General features: G+C 37.4%; 1 protein-coding gene across 1 annotated transcript in view; it reads left to right on the top strand.

Moving 5' to 3' along the window:
- Positions 1–805: 805 nt before the first annotated feature.
- The window catches only part of LOC115427348 (vasorin-like), a 67,713-nt gene continuing 42,755 nt past the window's right edge, over positions 806–25,763 (top strand). The window contains exon 1 of the mRNA XM_030145878.1: positions 806–1,080. The gene's annotated coding sequence lies outside the window, so the exon portion shown is untranslated. The remainder of the gene's footprint in view (positions 1,081–25,763) is intronic.

Raw genomic sequence — 25,763 nt, 5'->3', positions numbered from 1 at the left:
GTTTATATGCATCACTGTCTATAGGCACCATATTTATATATCTAAAACTGCACCTGTCCAAATCTGTATATACTCAAATCCATATATCTATATCTACATATATATATATATATATATATATATATATATATATATATATATATATATGTATATATATGTATATATATGTATATATATATATATATATAACCATTTGCACCACATTCATATCAAACCATATTTACATTCTCCTTTTAAACACTTTTTAATTTAAATTTATATGACTGTTTTACGTGTATGTTTATGTGTATGTTTGCTGCTAACAACACTGTCAATTTCCCTATTGTGGGATCAATAAAGGAATATCTTATCTTATCTTATCTTATATGTTATATAGACTAAATGTTGTCTAAAATTAACGTTTATTTGCAACATAGTATAGCAAACTATTACATGATCAAAAACAAATTAATTTTATTAAAAAAAAAAAAAAAGTCTCAGTTTTGAATGTCGGGGGTCGCCAGAAATTTGCGATGCTAAAATGGGGTCACGAGCCAAAAAAGGCTGGGAACCACTGCTGCAGACTAAGTACTTCCATCAATTTAAACACTGTAGTGTTAAATGACCATGTGGACACTGATCTAAAACAAATCCGCTTACAAAAGCCTGTGCTAAATATGTCCTTGTGCATTTTTCTGCAGTGGAGGACATCCAAACCTCTCTCCTGTGGATGTTTTTGCAGGTGCAGTTTAGCTCGTGGACGCGCACATGGCTTGCGCGTTCTGGAGGACACCGTGCGGTACCTCCCACTTCCCCGACGCGTTTAAGCGCTCGCCGTCCGTCTCTGCTTCAATGAGCGCTATTGTTGAGAGGGTCTGCTGTGTACGACCCCCGGACCAGGCGGACCCGAGTCTGCAGACCGTGACACAGGACCGGATCGGAGAGTCCACCTCGGACTGTATGTAACTCTGCTGCGCTACGAGAAAACTAACCAAGTTTTTTGTGCGTGTTTTGCGCCGGGACGCACGGACAGAGTGGATAAAACTTTGGGGTTAAAGCTGCTCGGGTGAAATCCCGCGGACTGTGGATTATTTGATCAAGGTAAGATCTCCTGCACCTTTGGCTTTAACAGTAACTTCCAAAAAAAAAAAAAAAAAAAAAAAACTGCATGAGTTTCACGCACGAACTCTTAAAATCCACACTTGTTATCAGTGAGCTACAACGTCCTTCTTGTATCAGACACGCTTTCCTCATGCGCAAAGTTGAATTTATTCGCTGTTATTGACCAGAAGCGCAACATTAACTGACTAAACCGCAGAACTTGACGCTTGGAGAGGATCTGATAACTGCTCCGCTCTCCTAACGCGCCTCCTCCACATGTGAAAAGCTGCCCTTGTTGCCGGTCTGTATCACCGTGTCTTTACACATTCCTGTCCCCGGTGGACGGCTCACTATCTCGGGTCAGGATCTGCGGACCAGACGCGCTCAGAGGGACGCACGGACAGGGCGACACAGAGCGGAGTGTTTGCGCCTCAGAGCTGCGTAAAGGGAATTAGATCGTATCGGTGTCGTTGCTCCAGAGCGTGTTTGTGTCCAATGTATCGGATTAAGAAGTGGTTATCTCCTCTCACTCGGGTCTGTTGGTTTTCACCTCAGATCCGAGACTCTAATCTTTCTGTTTGCACAAATATAGTTTTACAGATTTATGCAGAAGAAGCAGATTATTGTGGTTGTAGCCAAATGTACTGTGGTCTGTTTGTTTCTGATAGAATATCCTGTCAATCTGTTGCTTTTATAAACCACATAACCACTTTACGCATGTCAGTTGCTGGAAATGGCTTTTTCCTTTTTTACTGCTAGTATGTTATACTGGGCAATAAAACAATACAGATCATTATCGCGATAATACCAATGTACATTCATCTCTGCCTTTTGATATGATTTTGTAAATGTCTTCATCTAAAACACGGTTTCAGTGTTTGGTTTGTTCTTTGATTTACTCATGCATTTTTGAATCTTTAATAATGTTAAATATAACTGAATGAATGGTTCTGCAGTTTGACAAATCACTGTTAAATAAGTAGTGTGATATTTAGCCATGAGTCCATGTGTGTTCTAGTGAATTTGGTCAAACTGCAGATCAATACAGCACAGTAAGATCTGGGCTTGGCTTTGGGATTTTTGGATCATTCTGCGATACTTTTACAAATAAAGCAATAAGTGAATTAAAGAAATGAAGATATTTGACAATTTTAGTATCCATCTATTCTGGGATATTTAAGTTTTACTTGGATATGACAGAGATTTTCAGGTAAATAATGCTTTAAATTATGCAAGAAGACCTCTAACCTAAACACATGTCAAACACAAATCAGTATTTACATGAAAGATTTAGCCAAAAACACTTACATTTATGTTCTTTTTAGATCACGATAACCAGTAAGCACTGGTAAGGGGGTCAGTCTTGACTCATTCCAGAAAATGCTTTTGTAAAAATGTCAATATTAGATCATTCAAATCAAGGCTAGGTAATAAAAGGATGCTAGTTATTGCAAAATCTGCTGAAGTAACTTGTAAAATGTTGAAATGTTTTACCTTTTTATTTAATTTTTCTTATATATTTTGATGTGGAGCAAATATTTGATCATGTTTTGCTTTCAGCAAAATGAAATGTTCCACTCGGCCAATGTTTATTGTGTTCAGACCCTAAAGAATAGATTAAAACCACAAATAAGCTTCTGGTTTCTACATCTTTCGCTCAGTATAAAAAACAAATCAGCCCCTGAAATAGTAGAAACACTGATATCAACTGATCATAATAAAGGTCATGATAAGATTTTTAACCATATTGAGCTGGTTTTATTCTAAAGAAGGCTGATCCATCCATCATTCATTGGATTCTTGTGATACATTTATGGAAATTAATGGGTTTTCCATGTTCAGACTTGTCATAATCACAGTCTTGCACAAATAGTGGTGATGAATTAATCTTGTTGGAGTTTGTGGTCCATGGCAGAGCTCTAAATGTAGATGGGTGCCTCTATGAAACTGGGTTCATTTTGGTACCTGGCAATTTTCCAGCTTTTTAGACCCAATAATAAAAGACAAATTTAGACATACCCCCCCCCCCCCCCCAGGATGTACCTAATGATGACCTCAGATAAATGCAAAAAAAATTATACTCTTGCTCTGAGCCATCCCAAAATTAATGAATTTTCAATAAAATATTGGGTCCAAAAATAAGACCAAAATTGGGACAGAAAAAGCTACCTAGGTGTCTGTGCATTTGGACTGGAAAACAAGGCTTGAAATGGTCTTATATACTGCTATAAATAAAGACACTGTGCTAAATTTGACAATCCTAGTGGTTTTTCTAACCCATACATGTGGGTTTTTCCATGAATCTCAGTCTTATTCCAGGTTTGGTGTGTAACCCATTGTGTCCACTTGCGTTACATGCAGAACCTGCCCATTTAAATGCATATAAATCTTGAGTGATTTTGCAACAGCTGTCATTTTTGTGAAAAAACTCTGTCTTGCATAATTAGTTTGATTCCCAAACTGTACCTGTGAGAGAATAAAAGGATATTCGAAAAAATAGCAGCGCATAATTTTTGTGTCCTTTCTACCATGTTACATGCGGATTTTTGTTTAGAAAATATATAAATATATATATATATTTTTTTTTTATCTGAAAAATATTTTCTCTTTTATTTCAGTAAATATTTATTTCTAAAATAGACTCAAAGTTCTTCCAAACTTGCTTCATAGCATTAGTCTAGATCTTGTTTGAATTTTTAGCCCCTCTATCCTGTTTTTAGGGACCAGTTTCATAGATACACCCAAATAGTGATGTTTATCATGACCAGCTGTCTCGGCCTTTACAGTTGCTGCCTTTTTGAGGACTTTGGACACAATGAAAGACTTCTCTATCAATATTGCTCTGTGAACATGGCAGAAAAACAAAGCCAGTGTGGAGTATGAGTATGGGAAAAGCAAAGAAAGGTGGAGGTCTGAGGATGGACCCGGGTCCGTACAGCAGAGAGGGAGAGCAAAGCAAACATTCCTGACTCGGTGTCTCAGCAATTTAATTAAGTTTTTTGTGAGATGCTGCAGCGAGCACCTTGAGGTGAAGGCTTAACCCTACGCCCCCGTTTCCAGCTCGGACTAATCCCAAGGGTCACCTAATAAGTGTTCGGGTCATGCCACCATGACAACTAAATAGGGGGGAACCTGGAGGAAAGCTCCCCCATCAGGGAGTTAATAAGCCCATGAAGGAAGTTAAGAGGCACAAGGTGAAGAGGATTCAATGAGGGCTGCTCAGTGTGTGTGTACATGTAGTCTTCAGTTATCACCCATGCTAACTATAAGCCCCGCCTCTTCACGGGGTTTAAATGTGCCCTTTGATGTCACTCACATACACACCGACTGCCTTCAGGTCAGATGGCGGTCACTGTAACGCTGATGAATCAGTGCCTATTCTTATGTTACGACACTTAAAACAAGCCGTGTTTATTTACACCGTGCTGCCGGGGTCACGTCAGCTGAAACGTTACCATGGTAACGACGTTCTGATCAGTTTTTGATAATGGTCATGATAAATATCCAAGCGTTACTTCATGTCCAGTGTAAAGGCTGAGACTTGAGGCTGAGTGAAGGACAAAGGAAGCAGGTGGAGACATGAAAAAAATGACAAAATATATAACAAGACAAAAAAACACGAGTAACGTATGATTTTCAGATTTGTGGATAGTTTTATGATTAGATAAGGACACTACTTTTCACAACTTTGGGTTAAAATAAAGAAAATAAGTGAAGTCTGAGTTGTCATAAATGTGAAAATTTTCAGATAATTTTACTTTTTTTTACACTAAAACAAAGAGAAACATTCGAAGTTGTCAATATTCATAGGTTATTATGATAATATTTTACTGATCCGACCCACTTGAGATCATATCAGTCTGTATGTGGAACCTGAACTAAAATAATTTTGACATCCTTTATATTTAGTATCCTCAGGGTAATTTTTGCATTTTGCAAATTCATCCCCCAGGGCTGGATTGAACCCTTTGTCGCACAGGCCTTATGTTTGACACCCCCTCTCTGAACTCTGGCACTTGTGAGTCTGTTGGGCTGTGATCACCTGTAATATAACCTGAAGTGGGCCGGACCAGTAAAATAATAAATAGTGATGTCCCGATCTGGATTTTTTTGCTTCCAATCTGATCCTATTTTATTTTTTTTTTTTTTTGGAGATTAGTTTTACCGATACTGACCCAATACCAACTTTTTTAAATTAAATTTTGATTTAAATTTGGAGTCACTATTTATAGGTTATTATGCTATATTTTACTTGAGATCACAATTGGGCTGAATGTGGAACCTGAAGCAGCTCGTTTTCCTTTTCCCTACCTTTGGCAACTTTAATTTGAGGGGGCCAGATGTCTAACCCTAACCCTAACCCAGATCGGCCTGATCTCATGACTAAATCCAATCTTCTAAAAAAATGCCAGATCAGCAGCCAGATTGGGACATCCCTAATAATAATAATAATAATAGTGAACAAAGTAAAATTACTTGATGTAAATGTTAACACCTACAAACCATCCTTTAAAAATGTGATTAACCTGAAGTTTCTCGACAAAAATAAGCGCAATTTTTTTTTTAATGTTTTGCCTCTAGTATTGCACTTAACTGCTTTACACTAAAACAAAAAGGAAACATTTGGAGCTGCCATTATTTATAGGTTATTATGATAGTATTTTACTAGTTCAACCCACTTGAGACCAAAGTAAGGCTTCATATGGTCTCTCATTGAGGTCAGTATCATTCAGTGTAATTTTTACTTTTCACAAATTCATCTCACAGGTCCAGATTGGACCCTTTGGCCCCTGGGCCGTATGTTTGACACCCCTGATTTAGAGAGTCACATATAGTTGTGTATCATCTGCATAACTACGATAATCAAGTTTATAGAGTTTGACCGAAAGGCAGCATGTAGAGGCTGTTTCTTCTTTTGCACACTGCTCATAGTGTTCTAGTGTCTGACTGGTAGGTTTTCTCAGCTTCCAGGTACAAAATCTTTATCCTTGATTAGGGGTGTAAGAAAATATTGGTTCCACGATATATCGCGATATTTCATTCCACAATACTGTATAGATATTAAAAAATGTGTATCGATATTTTTTGGTATTTATTCAAATGTAGACATGGCAGAGGTTTATTTTTGGTTTTTTTTGTATTTTTGGGAATCCTGCGAGGTCTTTTATTTATATATTCACATGGGTATTTTGTGCTGTTGTTTGTATATGATAAAAGTAGTATTGTGATCCTGCAGGTCATACATGCAGTTTTTTGAAATGGTAACATTGATTAGTTAAATAATGGTCAGTTCAAGTATCCTAAAAGCACTTTTTACTGTCTGAGAGAGGCAGATGTTAGTTTTTCAGGAAATTATATTTAAAAAAAAAGAAGCAAAACACAAAAATAATAATAATCGCCTTAACAGTATCGTGATATATTGCAATATATCATATCGTGATCCTAGTATTGTGATTTGTATCGTATTGCCAGATTCTTGCCAATACACACCCCTGTCCGTGATGCTGCTGTCTGGACCAGTTTTGCCATTCTGCCACTTCTTTCCTGTCGTTTTTTTTCTCCGTCGTCTGCACCCATGAGTTTGTTGTGTGTGGACGTGACACTTTAACCACTGCAGAGGGGTTTGTTTCCAGCCTTTTCCTTCTGCTCTTTTGTTCTGGTGTCAGTTCGGTCTGTTTTCCATCTTTGGTTTATGCTGTTGGTTTAATATTTTCTTTACATTTGTAGTTAACATGAAACAGACTGTTATATTTCCAGAAAGAATATCTATATTAGATGTTTTGGCTGTTTCTAAGAATATATTCAGCACCAGCATCCTTGAAAGTTAACCCTTTAACCTCTGAAACATTATTCCAGGTAAATGTGCATCTGTTTCAGTGTCATAAAAGCTGCTGTGAGTATGTGCTTATGTTCCTTTTCTTCAGTGGTTTTGCTTTACTGTGTGTTTTAGGGTCAAAATAGGGGGGGATGACAGAAAAAGACAGAGAGGGATTGAAGTTTTACAGGTTTTTACCAAATAAGGCACTCAGAATGTACAACAATAAGAGATTTAGGACATTAGGTTAGGTTAGGTTAGGTTATTTCAGACACAGACATAATATAAAACATGAAACAAAAATAAAATAAAAATAATAAATAATACACATATTAAAAAAAATCAAACAATAGAAAAAAAAGATAAACAATACACAAAAAATCAAATAATAGAAAAAAGAACAACTGTCATGCCTGAAAGGGAGTAGGAAGAAGCCACTGCTTATCCAGTCCTACCCCCTAATTCCACATTGAACATGAACTGTGAAGTGGAACACATGGAACAACAAGTATTTGAATTTAAGTCCATTAGGTTTTGTTTTGGGGCTCTTTTTAAAAAATATAAATCAGTCCAGATGATTTTTGACACCTACACGATCAAAACTCAATAAAACAAAAACAACAACAAAAAAACCCGTAAAAACCAATAAAAAAACAAAAAAAGAAAATCACAAAAACACTGCAAACAACAGTAAAAACGAAAAAACACAAGGAAAACGATGTAAAAAAAAAATATATATATATATATAGCAAGTCAGTCTCACTCACTGCTCTGTGTTTTGCCCCCCATTACACAGGTGGCGGGAGACGAACTGAGCATGCTCAGATGTCTATGGGAAGCACAAGGTCTATTCTATCAGCACGTTTTGAAATTTTTCCTATTGAGCAAACGGTTGAAGTTTTATGAATATTTCAAATAACTCATACATTCAGAACGCTCACCACAGAAACGTCAGGGGTTAAAGGGTTAAAGGGTCGTTTTATTCCACCCAATTTTTAACATGAATGTTACTGGAACAAATAAGCAGAAAACGTTTGGATTTGGAGAGTTCATTCATTTCTGCTGTTTGACTCACTCATGTCTGAAGCACATGGAGGAAATGTGGACCCCTCCCTGGTCTTGTCGCTGTGCAGATGTGTTGGTGGGGTGGGCTGAGCTGCTCGTCCGTTCATTTGGGAACGTTTAAGGAAGCGGGGACCGTGCAGATGGAGCTGACGTTCAGCATCGAGACTCCGACTGCAGATAAATCACTGCTGTTCGACCCACATGAGCAGGAAATACCGCCAACGCCACGACCGCACTGAAGACTTTTCCACTAACAACCTGTTCTTCATAGAGGCTGATGGTGTTAGTGTAATCTTTGATAGTTTTCCATATTATCCAGTTTCTGTTCATGTGATATAGGCCTGTGAGATATTAGACAAATCTGTGCTTTAGCTCTGAGCAACGTTACAATGATCCGATTTGAGATTAGAACTGCCTTTAACCCTGCTGTCCTGTACATCTGACGCCCTGTGCACACTAATAATGCACAAAAGTGATATTTTTCTTTACAGTTGGGTCTTTTGTCCACACGTAAACAACATCTTAGGGAATTTTGTAAAACTCCTGTTTGTTTGCATCGGTGTGGACGGAGAAAACAGAGAATCACACCGGGTTTTGTTCATGTCCGTTATTACTTTGTGTAATGAATCTGCACCTGAAACATCAAATCCAGGTGAATAAATCAGTGTGTGACCTGCAGTAGATGGAAGTCACACCCACACCTGTCCATTAAAAAAAAAAAGCAGTGTCAAACTTAGCGTATTTTTAGCTCTATGGAGAGTAAACCAGCTTTAACAGTAGAGTTAAAAGTCAGTGTAAAATTCAACTCTACAGAGTAATGATTAGTGTCAGTGTGCCGCATTGCATTGTGGGTACTGGACATTTTACTCACTGTGTTATATTTTATGTGCAGGGGCTCAAGGGGGTTTATGTTAATGTTTATTTAAGTTTATTGGCCTTTTTATGTTTTTTTTTTTTATTATTATTGTTATTAATGTGACACCATTATAAACCTGTTGGCAGAACAATGCCGAACCTGATTGTCACTGTAAAGCTGTAATTGCATTAAAGGTATAATAATCATACACTTAAAGCTATACCTACCGATGTGGCAGTTCTCACAGCACTTAGTAAAAGTTTGAACATGAAAAACCCGCCTCCCTCTAAAACCCCGCCCCCTTCCCTCTGCCTGAGCACTGAGGCTCCTCCTCCTCTCTCCTCCTCTCACCTGATGCGCGTTGGAAACGGAGGAGGAAGCAGAGGTGGAGGTCCGGTCCGTTTTGGCGTGTCCGCGGACCCCTCCCTCAGTAATCAGATGCATCATCCACCTGCCGCGGGCCCGTGGCTCCTGTTCCATCAGTAGACCTGGTCTGTGCAGTACTGGGTCAGTGTCTTCACTGCAGTGCCCAGGGGATGGGCGCGCGCACTGTGAACGCGCAGCCTCCGCGAATTTTCCGTGGACATTTGAGGTTTCATAGTCCATACAATTATCATCCTACATCATCTTACATGTGTGACACCATGTACATGTACTTGTATGAGTCCCACCGTCATAAAAGCTGAGCTTTATGCAGACCTGTTCAGTCCAGTACAGCTGACTTCCGGACTTTTATCTCCATCCTTCATTCATCAGACTCCCGTTTGTGCCCCTCAGTTGTCGTTTCTGTTCATAAATCCGTTTTTTCCCTTCCACATGTGCATGTCAGTTCTATCCAAACACATCCTAGACAGTAGACTGTGGTCAGTGACAGGAGAAGCAGCGCCAGTGAAGCGTCAGATTCAGAGGGACACATATCGGATGTGAGACGGCGATAATGGATCGGATGCTGGACGGCCGTAATGGATGATTGACAGTAGGCTCAGTCAGGTTCGGCCAATTATTTTATTCGGACCGACTAAATTGATTGGTCAGACTTTTATTAGAAATATATGAGAATTAAACATTTTTGAGTTTCAATACCTGGTGGATTTCTTTTACATTTTAGTTTGACACACACTTATTAGGAGCATTTTAAGATGACAAAAGAAAAGTGTAAAAATGCCACATCATACAGTATAGCTTTAATCTCTTATTACAAATCAAAGAGCTATGTCAAGAAATTTCTGTAAATCGTCTCACACCACCACCTTGGGAACCCCCACAATTTTACATTGTTTCAATATTAACATATTATAGAGTAATTTTGAAAACAAAATTTGGAGTAAATATTACTCTATAAAGTGTAGTCATATTACTCTAGTAGTCTGAAAACACCACCACATTTCATTGTTAATTTTGACACTAAATTGAATAGAATTAACACTGAAAATTTGACACTGGCCATAGAGTAAATTTTACTCTAATTTTGAGTGGGACCAAATGTGGAATTAAATCCTCTAAGAGTTAAATTGACACTGTTTTTTACTCTTTACCGGTGTTATGGACAAATCCACATCCTGTAAAAGAGTACACTAATAAGGACATTGAAAATTATATATTGACTCGTTGCTGCTTCAGTTCAACAACAACGGTTTCTCTGAGCATTCATATAACGGTTGCTGTTATTTTTGCGTGGTCATGTGGACAGAGATTTTTTATAACAATGATGGAAGAAACTCTTTGGAGAGAAATTTCTGCATTCATCTTGGCAGCGCATGAATTGCAACTTCAAAAATGTTTTGTTAAAACCCAATGTTGCCTGCATTGTTTTTGCTCCACTGTAATAATTAATTGCATTTAATCCAAATAGTAAAAATGATGCCTCTGTGTTTAAACTGCTGACAGGAAGTGCATGTTTCATAAGTTCTTATGACTTATTTACAAACTAGAAAAGCACTCGGAGAGCGCAGACCCCTGCCAAGGCAGATCAGTGCCCCCCACCCCACCCCACCCCCCTGGTCACCACCAAAATTTATTCATTTGTTCCTTGTGCCATTATCAACATTTCCTGCAAATTTCATCCAAATTCGTCCATATCTTTTTGAGTTATCTTGCTGACAGACAAACAAACAAACAAACAAACAGACAATCCCCAATGAAAACATAACCTCCGTCGTTCCTTGGCGAAGGTAATTGGCTGGTTCTGATGAAAGATACCGTCATACCATCAGTGGTGTTGTATTTACAGACATTTCCTCGTTGTCTTCAGTTTCCAGCTGCGGTTGTTGCCTCTGTAATAGACATATCTGTTTCAGACCATTAAACATAGATTATCTTTACATTTTTAAACAACAAAATTCTGTTTCACTGACGGTTGAACTCTGCTGGCCTTGGAAATCATTGTTCATATCCTGTCGTGTGATTTATTACTAACTTAAAAAGCATGAATTTGCTGAATCTGCTGTTATTTAAATGAAGCCGGTCAGGATATTGCAAGCTTTGGTTTCTTTTTTCAGCAACATAAAAAAGCTCACATTACATCTTTACAAGGCTCTTTGACACCAGAGGAATTCTAGACTCAAACACACAACAGGCAGAGACTTAACATGTTCACCAGAGGGGAACCTTTACTTTCCTAGAACCTGACCCCCACCTCCACCCCCCAGGGAGGATACAGGGGTTGCTATTCCTTTACTAACCTATGAAGCGTGTCTCTAAGTACCTTCCCCCTCGTCCTAACAGTGTGTTGTATAAACACGGCGGTTCAGTAGGAAGGTAAAGAGCGTGACACATATAGTCTCCTCATAACATTCCTCTGTGGTACCAGGAGGCACCGGGACAGAGCGATGCCTCCGACAGCTGGTCTGTGGTCAGATTAACCAGAGTTTACAGCCGAAGAGATCCTGAAAATGATAAACCTGTTCATATCAGCAGAACATGATGGTGTTTCAAAAGAAAAATGCATTTTGACCAGATGTACAGTACTGTGCAGACGTTCTGTTTGTTGGTTTAGTAAAGTTCTAATGTTCACACATATGAATTTGTCAGTTTCAGCATTAAGATACAATTTGGACAAAGTACTGAGCATTTTTTCTAAAGTCAAAAGTATTTTCCTCAAAAAGAGTTAATTTGGCTCTATATTGAGTAAATTTGACTCTATAGTGAGTTTGGAGAGCTCTACCCTAAGAGTAACTTTTACTCTTTTTAGAGAGGGACCAAATGTTATCTGAGTAGAGTAAAATTTTCTTCAATTTGAGTAAATTTTACTCAGGCAAATTTCCTGTGTATGTGCAGCAGTAAAAACTGAAATTACAGGGAAAAAACGGCTTCTATAAACCAAAATGATAGTGTTTAGTGTGACCTGCCTTTGCATTTAACATGTCTTTAACCCTTTAGTTCAGACTCTTATGAGATTTATGGCATTCATTTCCTGAGGTTTTATTGCAGTAACAAATTGAAAGAAAATAAGACAAATGAGCCACACAAAAAAAAAAACCAAAAAAAAAAAACCAAAAAAAAAAAACCAAGAAAAAAATCAAGGTGAAGCAAAATGAACAAATTGATCAACAAAATAACAAAAATTAAGAAAATAAGCAACAAAACAAATAAAATGATCATCAAAATGAAGAAAATAAGCAACAAAAAAGAAAAAAAAAAAAAAAACATATCGCCAAAATGAGCAAAAAGTGGTGCCAGGCTCAACAAACCCCACCCCTCGCATGTACTGCAGCTTATTTTGGCATCGATCCAGCTGATGTCATCATGTCTATGCACATAAAGTTTGAAGTAAACTGAAACAAAAGTGATGTTTTTTATAGATGTGAAATTCTGCCCATTATAAGTAAATGGGAGGAAAAAAAAGATTTAAAAAATTCATAAAAAATTTTAACTTTGACCTACTTTTCCCAAAATGTAACCACATCTATTCTGGGTCACTGGCAATCTGTAAACCCAATTTGGTATAAATTCAACTAATAGTTTTGCTGCTACAGACATGTGAAATTTTGTCCATTATAAGTAAATGGGAGAAAAAAAAGATTTAAAAAATTCATAAATAATTGAAATTTGACCTACTTTTCCCAAAATGTAACCACATTTATTATGGGTCAACCAGTAGTTTTGCTGCTAGAGTGTTAACAAACAAAGAAACAACAAACAATACCCCTTGCGTCCCCTTTGGGGGGCAAGGTAAAAATGAAAAAACCCTAAAATGACTAAAATGATCAGCAAAATCAGGTTTCATTCAACACGTCAGATGTTTGTAACTGTTTGTGCTGCTTCTTGTCATGGGGTCAGGGGTCACAATAAATCGTGAGTTTAACCTTTACTACACATTTAGTTCAGTTTTCTGTGTGTTTTAAGGTTGTGCACATACTTCCAGGATTTTCTTGTTGTATCTGAAGAAGAGAATGAGAAGTAAATATGCTTGCACATTTTAATCCTGGAAAAACAACCAAACTAAATGAAGACTAAGACTTTTGCTCAGTACCGTATGTTGTCAGCTGTGGTTTGCTGGGATTATTATGAAGCGAACACACTTACTGATAAGTTATGATGAGATGCTGACAAGATGAAAAAAGCAGAGAAAGCAGCTGTAACTAGAAAAGGACTTGGACAGTGCAGACACCCTGATCACCACCAAAATTTTATCATTTGTTCTTTGTGCCAGTATCAACATTTCCTGAAAATTTCATGAAAATCTGTCCATAATTTATTGAGTTATCTTGCTAACAGACAATAAAACAAACAGACAAACAAATAGACAAACCCCGATGAAAACATAATAAAATCAAATCAGTGCAGATTTTACATACTGAACTGAAATCTACGAGAAAATTAAGTGTAGAACAAACACAGAAAGCCAGTGTATCTCTGTTAGAGGGGTCCATCTGTGGAATAATCTGGAGCAAAACTTAAAAATGTCTTCCTCAATCTGTGCATTTACAAGGATGTATAAATCCACTATAATAACAAAATATAGAACATTACAGTACGCATAAAATAAGATATTATAGTTAACTGGTTATCATGATAAGAAGATACTATCATATTTATTGATCATTATATTTGGAGTAATATTTAAAGTGTATATATATATATATATATATATATATATATATATATATATATTATAGTTTATATTAAAAACGGTTGATTATTGCAAATCTGATTGTGTATGAGGTGACTAAAAAAAAAGTGTATATGAATGGTTTTTATGGATGTTTTGTGTTATTGTAAAAAAAATATACAGAGGAAAATGTGTGTTAACAAAGCAAAGGAAGCGGATCTATTTTGATTATTAGTTTGTAAAAAGGGGGTGGGAGTCAATAAATTATACTTCTTCCCACTCCTTTTTGAGTGCAAAAAAAAAATTGTATTTATTTATTTGTTTTGACCATGTTGTATGATTCTTCGTTATCCGATGATTCTATGTGCTCGAAATAAACTACTACTACTACTGCTACATATTGAACCTTTAATACATTGCGAACATTACTTTCTTTCAATGCTTCTGTTGTTCTGAAGGAGCAAAGTTGTTGATGTGCAATTATTTTTAGTTAATTTTATTTTGTTTATTGAGTTTGCAAAAGTGCTTCACGTTATTTACGCAACGCACTAATGAAGGAATCACAGCATAATAAGCTGCAAACTTATAAATAAAGTCATGAGTCCTCCTGAATCTTCCAAAATCTGTGATAGAATGTTTTCATCGTAACCCAGCTCTGACTTTTGGCCGTTAAAAAACAGAGGTTTTCATTATGTGATTTGACACCTATTCTGAAGTCTCTAAAACAGCACCCCCTCCCCCAATGCTCAGACAACAGCATTAGCTTTACCTGAGGGTGGTTGGGTGGGGTGAGGGTGGGGGCAGGGGCGATTGAAGAGTGGATTAGAGGAGCCCCAGCCCCCTTTTCTGAGCCCCCCTCTCTTTTTTCACTGAGGGTTCGTATGCATGCTGTACACACTCTTTCATCCCCATTCAACGGCGCTCATTCCCCTACACACAGTCAGGTTGGACATAGACAGCGGCCCCCGGGGGCTGGGGGGGCCTCACAGAGCACTTCAAAGGGTCCACGTCCGGACTCGTGATCGTCTGAACGACTTAAAGGCACAACAGGTGAGGAGAGACGCTGTTTCAGACACAGAACGCAACTGTGACAGTGACATAACATGGACGTGTGCAGATAACTTCACACTCATGTTTACTTCATTGTCCCTGTCGATGTGTGTGGAAAAATGAGCTTTGCCTCAGGTGTGACTTGAAGGTAATGTGTTTTGTGCTTTACCTATGTGCAGGTCATATCATGTTTTCAGCTTTTGTCATATAGTTGACATGCAGACGTGCTTTAGGGGAGCCAGACGTCTGTTTTGCTGACACTCAGGAATTCAGTCGATAATATGAACAGAAGTCATGTAAATGGAAAGATGAAAACAAAAGGAGACCCTGAAGGCAGCAGGAGACAAAGAAGTAAGACTAAATGGATGAGCATTCTCATTTCATTAGGTTGTGATCAGTCTTAATTTGGCATGTGATCTACAGGGGTTGGACAAAATAATGGAAACACCTTCTATGATGCCACAATGTTAGGTGTTTCCATTATTTTGTCCAACCCCTGTAGTTTTCAGACGAATCATACAAAAAAAGGTAAAAATTAATAAGAACGCTGTCAAAACTTTCCAGCTCAGTGTTTTCCAGGGTCGTATGAATCCATGGGGTTGGAGTGGTAATGTCACTAGCACAGGTTAGCGACTTTATTTCATCCTGTTTAGTACGATGCCACAGTGTCTGTCTGCCCTAAGGTTATTGGGTTTTTTGGGCCTTAACTTGCAGAGTTTGTAGGGCTGGGTAAAAAAATCCATTTGATCAATTTTGGATCAATTTCTTTTTAATTGTGTGTATCGATTAATGGTGAATGAGATTGATTTTTCAGAGCAGGACCGCGAGTAAATGACCCGGAAACCGCCGACGCGGAAGCATGGCTGGCTCCATCTCACGAGCGCCTCACCTCGTCTTGGTCGTGCTCGCGATGGTTCTAGTGTAGGGGGGACGCGGAGGAAGGGTGGGGAAAACCCCTCCATGGGAGGTCCTCCCGGCCTCAAACTCGAACCCACAGTGCGGAGGAAATGGCCAGCGGAGGCGGGTCATGGAGGCCAGTCATTCTAGAAATATTTACTTCAATCACCTGTGGCTGAGTGTGGAGTTAGAGGAATAGTAAAGCGGAAATCACAAAGCTCCGCCCACCCTCCCCCTCTAGTGAGTTTCTTGTACCAAGGGCCCAGCATGAGTCTGTTTCGGGGGGGGCAAATTGGTTGCACTGCCCCAGGGTGACAGTAATGTGCCTTAAGGCTAGAAGCACCAGGTATAAAACAGAATAAAGATGACGAAGAAGTCTGTTCTGAACCACTGGAGAAACATGGACATGTTTGTGTCCTGTTCATTATTTCAGAGCAGATTCATCTGTTTACTGCTGAAATGTCAGATTTAGTTCCTTTCTAATATCAATACTGATTCTGTGTTGCATGGCTGCAGTCGTCAAATAATCAGAGGTTGCAACTCAAAATTGTACTTTGGTATCACTAAATGAATCTGAATCAATCAATTAATACTGAATTGAGATGTTGTAAAAATGAATAGTATAAAATATCTCTGATGTGAACCTTTGGTGCTGGATAAAAAGACGTTGTAAATGCTAAATTAATCTGTAAATGCTAATTGTTAGCGTGTCTATGGATTTTCCCACTCAAATTAGCATTGAGCTAGCAATCTTTTTCCATTCATTTAAATGCATAATGTCATGTAAATGTATTAAGGCAGTGAACAGAACTGAGACATATTCTGTATGTATGTTGCAGTTTTACAGTGAGTCTCAAGTAAAAGATTTGGAGAGAAGTTTTGGGCGTCTGGCTTTTCTTGGGAAGCCTGTTGTCTATCTGCCGAGCTAACTGCTACACGCACACAAGCAGGAGCAGAGTAATAGGAGTTATAATAAAACAGCATTAACGTGAGATAAAAAAAAAAAAATTGTCGGCGTTATTTAATGAATGCATCAACGTGGTAATAACGCGTTAACTTGCCCAGCCCTAATCGTGATATATCGTATCGTGATCCTAGTATTGTAATTTGTATTGTATCGCCAGATTCTTGCCAATACACAGCCCTAGTTGTTGGAGGGACACCTTTCTGCTCCCTCAGTCCCTCTTTGTTTTACCCTCTCACATGGGTGCACACACCATCACAGAGCCTCCTTGGGGGCCTTTCTGCAGCCTGTGGGGGATTAAGAGGTTATCAGTCAGAGAGGCGACCAGTCAACCTGCAGACTGAGACTAGAAACTGATGAAGCAGAAGCAGAGGCGGCGGAGCGACGGCAGATTATCCACAGAATAAATCTGACATAACTGAACAAGTAGCAGCTGTGCAATATGTGGCTTCAGTGCCTGTCAGACTCACACCTCCGTTCACCGTGTTTGTACTTGTCCTGAGCGCGACCATATGATGATATTTGGACCACCACAGAAAGACAAACGGATAAAACCTACACGTTCAGGCTTGTGTAAGATTTTCAACTGTTACTCACTTTGTTGTCGAAAACAGAGAAGGTTTATGTTTGAGTACAACAGTCGGTCTTCCTTTGTTAAAGTCAGGGAGCTTTAAGTCCTGTGTTCTCATTTGATCATCTTTATAGGGTATATATTTACTATATACTTAAAATATTTAATTATAAGCGATAAGTTGGTGATATGAGGGTCTGTGCATCTTTTGGTAATTGGATTTTCTTTTCAGAAATCAAAGAAAAACTAGTGGTTAATTGATTTTTGTTTAAAAATAGAAGAACTAAAATTGAATTTCAGCCAGATGTTGTCATTTTCAAGGAAAGTGCGCTAATGCCAAGGTCACAAAGATTCTTTTTTTTTTTTTTTTGGATACATTTTTTATTTATTTTCATTGTGCATCTCAGAAATACAATACAAAAAAAAAAGAAAGAAATTCACATTTTATGATATAAGATTTTGTGACACACAAAGTATGAACCCCACCCCCCAGAACCAATGACCCCCATACCAGCCAAACCTGGATCTCAAACTATGAAAACAATAAAAACAAATACATGTATATAGAAGAAAGAGAATATAATTTACAGATATAAACAGAATAGTGATCAGGAAAGTCATAGACAATTATTTTGCACTCTTTCTTTAACCATAATATAAACACCATCCCACATACTAAGTGTTTTTCAACTGGCTGCATGCATCCGGGTCACAAAGATTCTTACGAAGGATGGGCTCACACGAATCTCTCAGTTCGTATGAAATCTGGAGTTTGTAGATATTTGAGGAGGGAGCATTAGTTTCTTACAGAACCCCTATGTCCTACTAGCACATACGGGTGCTGCAAGGCCATAAGACAACATCTAGTCTCAGAAAATGAAAAAAAAAAAACAGGCATTTTTGGTCCATTTATCCATTTCTGTCAGGTAGTAACTTTATTTTTTTGTTATTAGAAAGAGAAAATGAAAATCAATCCCTTTTTTAAACTTGGTTTATCGGTTTTGACACTGAAAAAGAGAAATGCCCTGAAATCCCATTTTAATTCTTTCAATTTTTCTTTGTTTCTGAAAAGAAAATCCAAATACCAAAGATACACGGACCTATGAATATTCACCTTAAGTTGAGTTGGAACTGAAGTTGATGCATTTGTCTGTGGTAAAATCATTTTTTTGCTGTCAAACAAAACATAAAAGGGCAAGGAAAATGAAAGGGACATGCTAAGTGACCCTTAAAATATAAAGAATTCAAATAAAACTACAGTGGAATGGACATGTTCTGCAATTAAAAAAAAAAAGAAAAGGTGTTTAGCATGTTTATTATTTTAGAAAAAAACAAATATTAAAAATGTAGTCGGCTGCAAATCCAGAACGAGCATATTAAAATAGTTTAAGGCTATGAATTATTTTAATATCAAGCAAATGGCATCCACAGAAAACTTCAGGCAGTTCAGTCACAAGTTCAGTATGAATTTATGATGTTTTGTTGTTGCTGAGTCAGATTATTTCCTTATTATTCGCACATTGAAGTTTTGCTGCGTGTGTGAAACAAGTTTTACTGGTTGTGTTTTTCGACTGACGGTAAACACGGTCCTTGATGCTCTCCTCCGTTCTCTGTAGGATCAAGTTATGTAAATGAATTTGCGCCCGACGTGGCGGTATCCACACCCTCCGGCCGCTGAGCCCTACGTAGCAAACTGTGGCTGTTGGCGAGTCTGTGGTCATTTTAATTGGAACATCTTGTTCACAGATGAGAACCAAAAGCCACTTCAAACAGATGGCAGCAACATCAAAAGTTACGCTGCACCAGCTTTTAATGCACACTCTGTCGTGGAGGGGAGTGGATGTGGTGGATGCATGAGTGTGAGTGCAGTTTGATGGTGAACAAAGACGACATGCACACAAAACACAAGTCAGCAAAGTAAAATGACAACCAATGGTGACTGGCAGGTGCAACAGTTGACTTTTGTTTTTATTATTCTGGGCTGATGGTGATGTTTCTGTCAAATATCGCTGGTCTCACTGCAAAAATCTAAATCATACCAACTGTATTTTTCTCATTTCTAGTCAAAATCACACTTAAAAAACGACATAATCACTTAAAGAGTAACTTTTCAGTGAGATATAATCTTATTTCAAGAAATGTTACCAAGATAATTTTCACTTGTTCCATTAGCAGATTTTTTTGCTTAAGTCGAGCAAAAAATCTGCTAATGGAACAAGAGAAAATTATCTTGGTGTAAAAAATGGCGTAAACAAAGTAGTTGTGTTTCCTCTCGTTGTGGCGACAGGTCCAAGGCACTGTCATCACAGAACACATGTTTCAATATCATCCTTTATGTAGCTGAAATAATTCCAGAAAAATGATGTTGCTTTTCTTTGTGACACCAAGTCTTCATTTTCGGACATTTTCTCTTGTTCGTTGCTCAGTTTTCAATGTTGTTTCCAGCGACTCACCCCACGTGTGCAGGGGCGTGGTCTGCTTCGGCAAACTGATTAAGGACGCTTGTGATTGGTGGATGGCTATGCCCAGTGTGTGTCAGGTACCCAGGTTGAAATTAGATAAGAACACATTGATTTGTCTCCTACGCTGCAGGACCTGCGACGTGACTATTGCGCACACGATGACAATGTTCAAATGATATATTGTGCAGCTTTAATGAGTCATGATATCACGTTGTCAGGTGAGTCAACAGTTTCGTAGTGTTGCCATCTGACATGCGGACTGTGTCTGCAAATTTTACGAATTACTGTTGCTTGCTCTTTGTTGCAACCAAGGTTCTAATAGTTTTGGATTTTTCATTATAGTTTACTTTTATTCAGTTTGGACTTTTTTTTCCTCTAATTCAGTTAGTTTTAATTAGTTTTTAGTGCAGGTTTGCTAGTTTTTATTACTTTTTGTTTTTTTTTAAATGCTTAGTTTTAGTTTAGTTTTAGTATTGGTTTTAGTTTTGTCATATCTTTTATCTGGGTCATTCCACCTCAATTCAACAAGTGCCTCCTGCTCGACCATCTTAGATTTGCTTGAGATTTTTACCATATAAAGTTCAACACAAAAAACACCTCAGCCAAAATTTCAGATTGATATATCAAATACATTTGAAGAAAAAAATTCATGAACAGGGTACCCCTGTTGCCGTTTTTGGTGCATTTCGCGATCGTCTTAAAATGTAGCAAATTTTAAAGTGCAATATCTCAGTAAGTTTTCTAGCTAAATGCATGAAATTTTCAGCAAAGAATGACTACCACATATAGATTGCATATGTGTATTATTAATAACATTTTCTTTATTGGGACTGTGGTATAACCTTGTGAAATCTGGAAAATAAACTTGAAACTTTTACAAACCCCTATATTTATTGACCAATTAAACACAAACCAAATATGATATATTGCAAATAATTACACATCCTTTTACATAAGTATATAGAGTAATCAGATCAGCATTTATTAATGGGTATGATCCTTTTTTGTTGTTGTTTTTGTCATAATAAAATCGCAAAATAACATTTTGAATTAATTTTCATTTTCAAATACCATAGGTATGACAAGGAGTACCAACCAAAAGAACTTATTTTCTGAAAGACCATCACATATGCTTACAAAATGTAAAATTTCATAATGGTTCTAGGACTCACGAAAAAAAAAAAAAAAAATTCATGATGGTTCTTGGACTCACGATGGTTCTAGGTTGGAGTCCTAAATTTCATGCATTTAGCTAGAAAACTTACTGAGATATTGCCTTTTAAACTTTGCTGCATTTTAAGACGATCACGAAATGCACCAAAAACGGCAAGGAGGGGGGGGTACCTTCAAGAATTTTTTTCTTTGGATACATTTGATATATCAGTCTGAAATTTTGGCTGGGCTAGTTTTTATGGTTGAACTTCACATGGTAAAAATTTGAAGCAAATCCAAGATGGTCCAGCAGGAATTTTTTTCTAAACCCGTTGAATTGAGGTGGAATGACCCATCTTCCTCGCCGTCAAATTCAAATAAATCCCAGACAGGACTCTGCTGCTTTCTCCCAACTTTAGTCTCCACGTTTCCAGGTAGAGTGGGAATGAGAAGATGAGTCTAAACCACAAGTGACGAGAAGTGACGGACCGTTAAATATCATATGGTGCCAGCAGCGGGGAGGGAAATAAATCGATTTCATATCAATCCAACATTGACAAAGAAGAAAACTAAGGGAATTTTATCCGTAATTTTATGTTTTAGTTGGTTTTGTAAGCACACAATACAGTTTCAGTTAGTTATCGTTTTTTTCTTTTATAGTTTTTATTTATTTCAGTTAACAAAAATGTTTTTCAATTCTAGTTTTTGTCATTTCGTTAGTTTTCGTTAACGATAATAACCTTGGTTGCAACCCAAACCAATTCCATATGATGGAAGTGGAGGTTTTTTTCATGAAATTTATGTGACGTGGATGTGAACCGACCTGAGCCTCTGTGCATCAGCATATAACTACATCCATTGAATACTCTATGGCTCTGACTACAACATATTATAGACCACAGGTGTCAAACATGTGGCCCGGGGGCCAAATCCGGCCCTCCAAAGGCTCCAATCCGGCCCCGCGGGACACATTTGCAAAGTGCAAGTTAGGGCATCAAACTCAAAAATAATATCATAATAACCTATAAAGAATGACAACACCATTTTTTTCTGTTTGATTTAGTGAAAAAAAATATTAAATTATGAAAATATTTACATTAACAAACTGTCCTTTAACAATAAAATGTGAATAACCTGACCAAATATGAACAACCTGAAATGTCTAAAGAAAATTAAGTGGAATTTTAACAATATTCTGCCTGTTACTAAATGTTTTGTGCCTTTGTAGATCTGATCTGTAATGCATATGTATAAATGAGAAATTGAGGCATAATATTGATAAAATTACACTTACATTTCTTAACTAACCTTTTTTTTTCTTGTTTAGTGTCAATTTTGTTCACATGATCATTTAAAATGCTTCAGAGTTTGTTTTTACTTCACTTTACTCAACACTGAAAAATGAAGAAAGTTCTCTATGTACTTAAGTATTTACCTATAAATAATGCCAACACCATTTTTTCTCTCTGATTTAGTGCAAAAAACATTAAATTATGAAAATATTTACACTAACAAACTATCCTTTAACAATAAAATGTGAATAACCTGACCAAATATGAACAACCTGAAATGTCTAAAGAAAATTAAGTGGAATTTTAACAATATTCTGCCTGTTACTAAATGTTTTGTGCCTTTGTAGATCTGATCTGTAATGCGTATGTATAAATGAGAAATCGAGGCATAATATTGATAAAATTGTACTTCTTAACAAATGACTTTTTTTTTCAGATTATTCACATCCTTTTTGTTTGGATAGTTTGCAAATGTAAGTATTGGCATAACTGAATGTTATTTTTTGCACTAAAACAATTTGGAGTTGTCATTATTTATTGGCTATCATGCTAGTATTTTACTGGTCTGGCCCACTGCAGATTAAATTGGGCTTAATGTGGCCCCCGTAAGAAAATGAGTTTGACACCTCTGTTATAGACGATTCCATGATCTGTCTACTTTCTCAGATCATCAATACCTTCTAATCCTTCACGTTCTTATATCACACACCCCTACTGTGTCATTCAAAATATCAGAGACAACTCTACCTGCATTGGAAATACTGCGTCTCTCCTGCCAAACCAAACCAGGCCAAGTCGGGGGTGTAGTTCAGTCCAAGTTCATCACTCTGTTAAGACTTTCTCACAGTGTTGTAACGCTACATCCAATATTCGACACATGTTAATATTTAAATGTGGAATTAAACAAACAGTAAAACCTATCAGATAATGGACACTATTGGGTTTGGATTGGGCTCATGGTTCTATTTTGACTGAAATATGTAGATGTGACTCAGTTATTGGCTGATAAACTTGGACATTCCTGCGACAGTTTGTCCATGTTAGTTGTTTTTACGTTGTGAGGGAAAACTACCAAACCCCAAAAGCGAACTTTGGAATACCTGCTGTTATTAAAGTTTCTGTCTTTCTGCCTTTGTTTCTGTCTTGTGCAACGTACCAGCATCAGTGACAGCTTTAGACACTCCATAAACACAGACGGACCAGTGCGAGTCCAAGACAAGCAGTCAGCAGGTCGGTCAGCTGGAGAAACGCCGACACACACACACACACACACACACACACTAGACTGGAGCTCTCATTGGAACAGATGGGACAGATTAGACAAATAAGGGGAGCAAAGATTGATGGAGCGATTTCATAGCCTCATAGAAGAAAATCAACTCTACGTGTTGGGTTTGGGTCGTTAGTCAGTTCAGAAATGTCTGGCTTTCACTAAACCCAGCGCTCATTAAAATCAGACTGCAGCCATTACTCAAAGTGATGGAGAAGCATGTGTGTGAGAGCGTATACAGGACATATTTAAACCTTTAGATGATGTTTGAGCTATTGGCTGATAAACTTTATCAACTTTATGTGGAAAGCAAGTAGGTGATGTTGGCAGTGATGTTATTATTTTTTTATCTGCTTTATTAGTGTATTCTATTTATATTATTTATTGCTTTTATCTTTTCACATTTATTTTCCTTTTTGTATTTTTTTTTTTTTCCCAGTGTTTTTGTATGTAACTGAGCTATTGTGACCAAGTAATTTCCCTTGTAGATCAATAAAGTTTGTCCAAGTCTAAACTTCTAGTTTACACAACAAAAATTGGAGAGTTGAATCAACTCCCACAGAGTTGATTTTAACTCTTTTTCAGAGTTTATATAGGTCCATACTTTACAGAGTTGAATTAACATTTTCATTCACAAGAGTTCATAAATGGACTGAACTTATATAGTGCATTTTCGACACCTTCATGGTGTCCAAAGCGCTTTACAATTCCTCACATTCACACACACCAGCAGGTGACTTCGACATGTGGATGGTTGGAGCCAGGATTTGAACCACCGACCCTTTGGTCATTGGACTAGCTCTACCAACTGAGCCACAGCCGCCCTTCATAATCTCACTGACCTGGGTTATTAACCCATATAGATTTGTTATTTAGACTGTCAGAGTTTCTCCTTTAACTCAAACAGAGTTAAATTAACACCATGAAAGTAACAAAAATAACACTCATTTTACCTCATTTTCACTCTGAAAATAGTTTTAATTTTAATCATAAAAAAAGTGAATCCATTAAAAATGACTTAAAATTCAATGTGAACAGGATGATTCAAAGAAAGCTGATGCATTTTTTTTTTTTTAGAAAATGTATTTTCCTCTTTTTTCTCTCTGACAGTGACAGTCTGACAGAAATTGCACAAGTTCACCTGGTTTGAAATACAGGGGCCAGGCAAATTAACACTGGAGAGACGCAAAACAACACTTCTCCTGAGTCAATTTCCACAGGCTTGACTAACTCTTTTCATTAACCCCAACTCTGAGTGACATTTAACTCACAGTGAGTTAAAACTACACTTTGAGAGTGAAAATTGACTCTCAAATGTTTAACCCTGAAATTTTAACTCTCCAATTTTTGCTGTGTAGAGTGAAAAATAGTTTTGTTCACTGTTATTCATTTCAGTTCAATTTTACTTATGTAGCCTAATATCTTAAATCTCCTTCAAAACAAAACTTTACTGAGGAAAAAAATGCATAAAAAACAAATGCAAACGAAAAAAAAAAAACATCATGAACTGAGACAAAACAGAACTGCAGGTAAAAGCGACACAGTTATGCCCAATGTTAATAGTTCACTGTGTAGGGATATACTTATATAATTATAGGTATATAGATATAGTTATGTAGATATAGTTATAATAGTGTTTATCATAGAGTTCCATAGATGGCAGAGGTTTCTATTATTTGTACTAACTGTAGTAGTAGTAGTACATCCACTGTTAATACATGTTATGTAGTAGTAGTTTCAACAGTCATGGACTTTTTTCTGGTTTCTAGTACTTACATTAACACCAACTGATCTACTTTTGACAGTTCTAGTTCAGTTATCTGGGCATCAGTCGTATCCATGCGTCTCCCCCTTCTCCCCCTCTCTCCCAGTCTCTCTCTCTTTTTCTCCTCCTTTACCCTCTCTCTCTTTAACCCCAACTGGTCAAGGCAGACATCCATCCTCCAGGAGTTAGGTTCTGCTCCAGGTTTCTGCTGGTAAAAGGAGGTGTTTCCTTCCACTGTCACCAGTCACAAGTGTTTGTTTCTGGAGGATTCTGTTGGGTTTCTGTAAACTGGCTTCAGAGTCTGGTTCCAACTATATGTAAAGAGTCTTGAGATAACTTTTGTTATGATTTGGAGCTACAGTCTACTCGTTAAACCGCCCGCCGTTATACCGCCATTTCCGCCTATCGCCATCCGCCAGCCCAGTTCCATGCACAAACAACACTTATACCATTGATTTCCCGACCGTTATACCG

Source organism: Sphaeramia orbicularis, chromosome 1 (assembly GCF_902148855.1).
Source record: "Sphaeramia orbicularis chromosome 1, fSphaOr1.1, whole genome shotgun sequence".
In the NCBI taxonomy this organism is placed as follows: Eukaryota; Metazoa; Chordata; class Actinopteri; order Kurtiformes; family Apogonidae; genus Sphaeramia; species Sphaeramia orbicularis.
The sequence above is the reverse complement of the archived record's forward strand: the minus strand, read 5'-3'. Positions and strand labels throughout refer to the sequence as shown.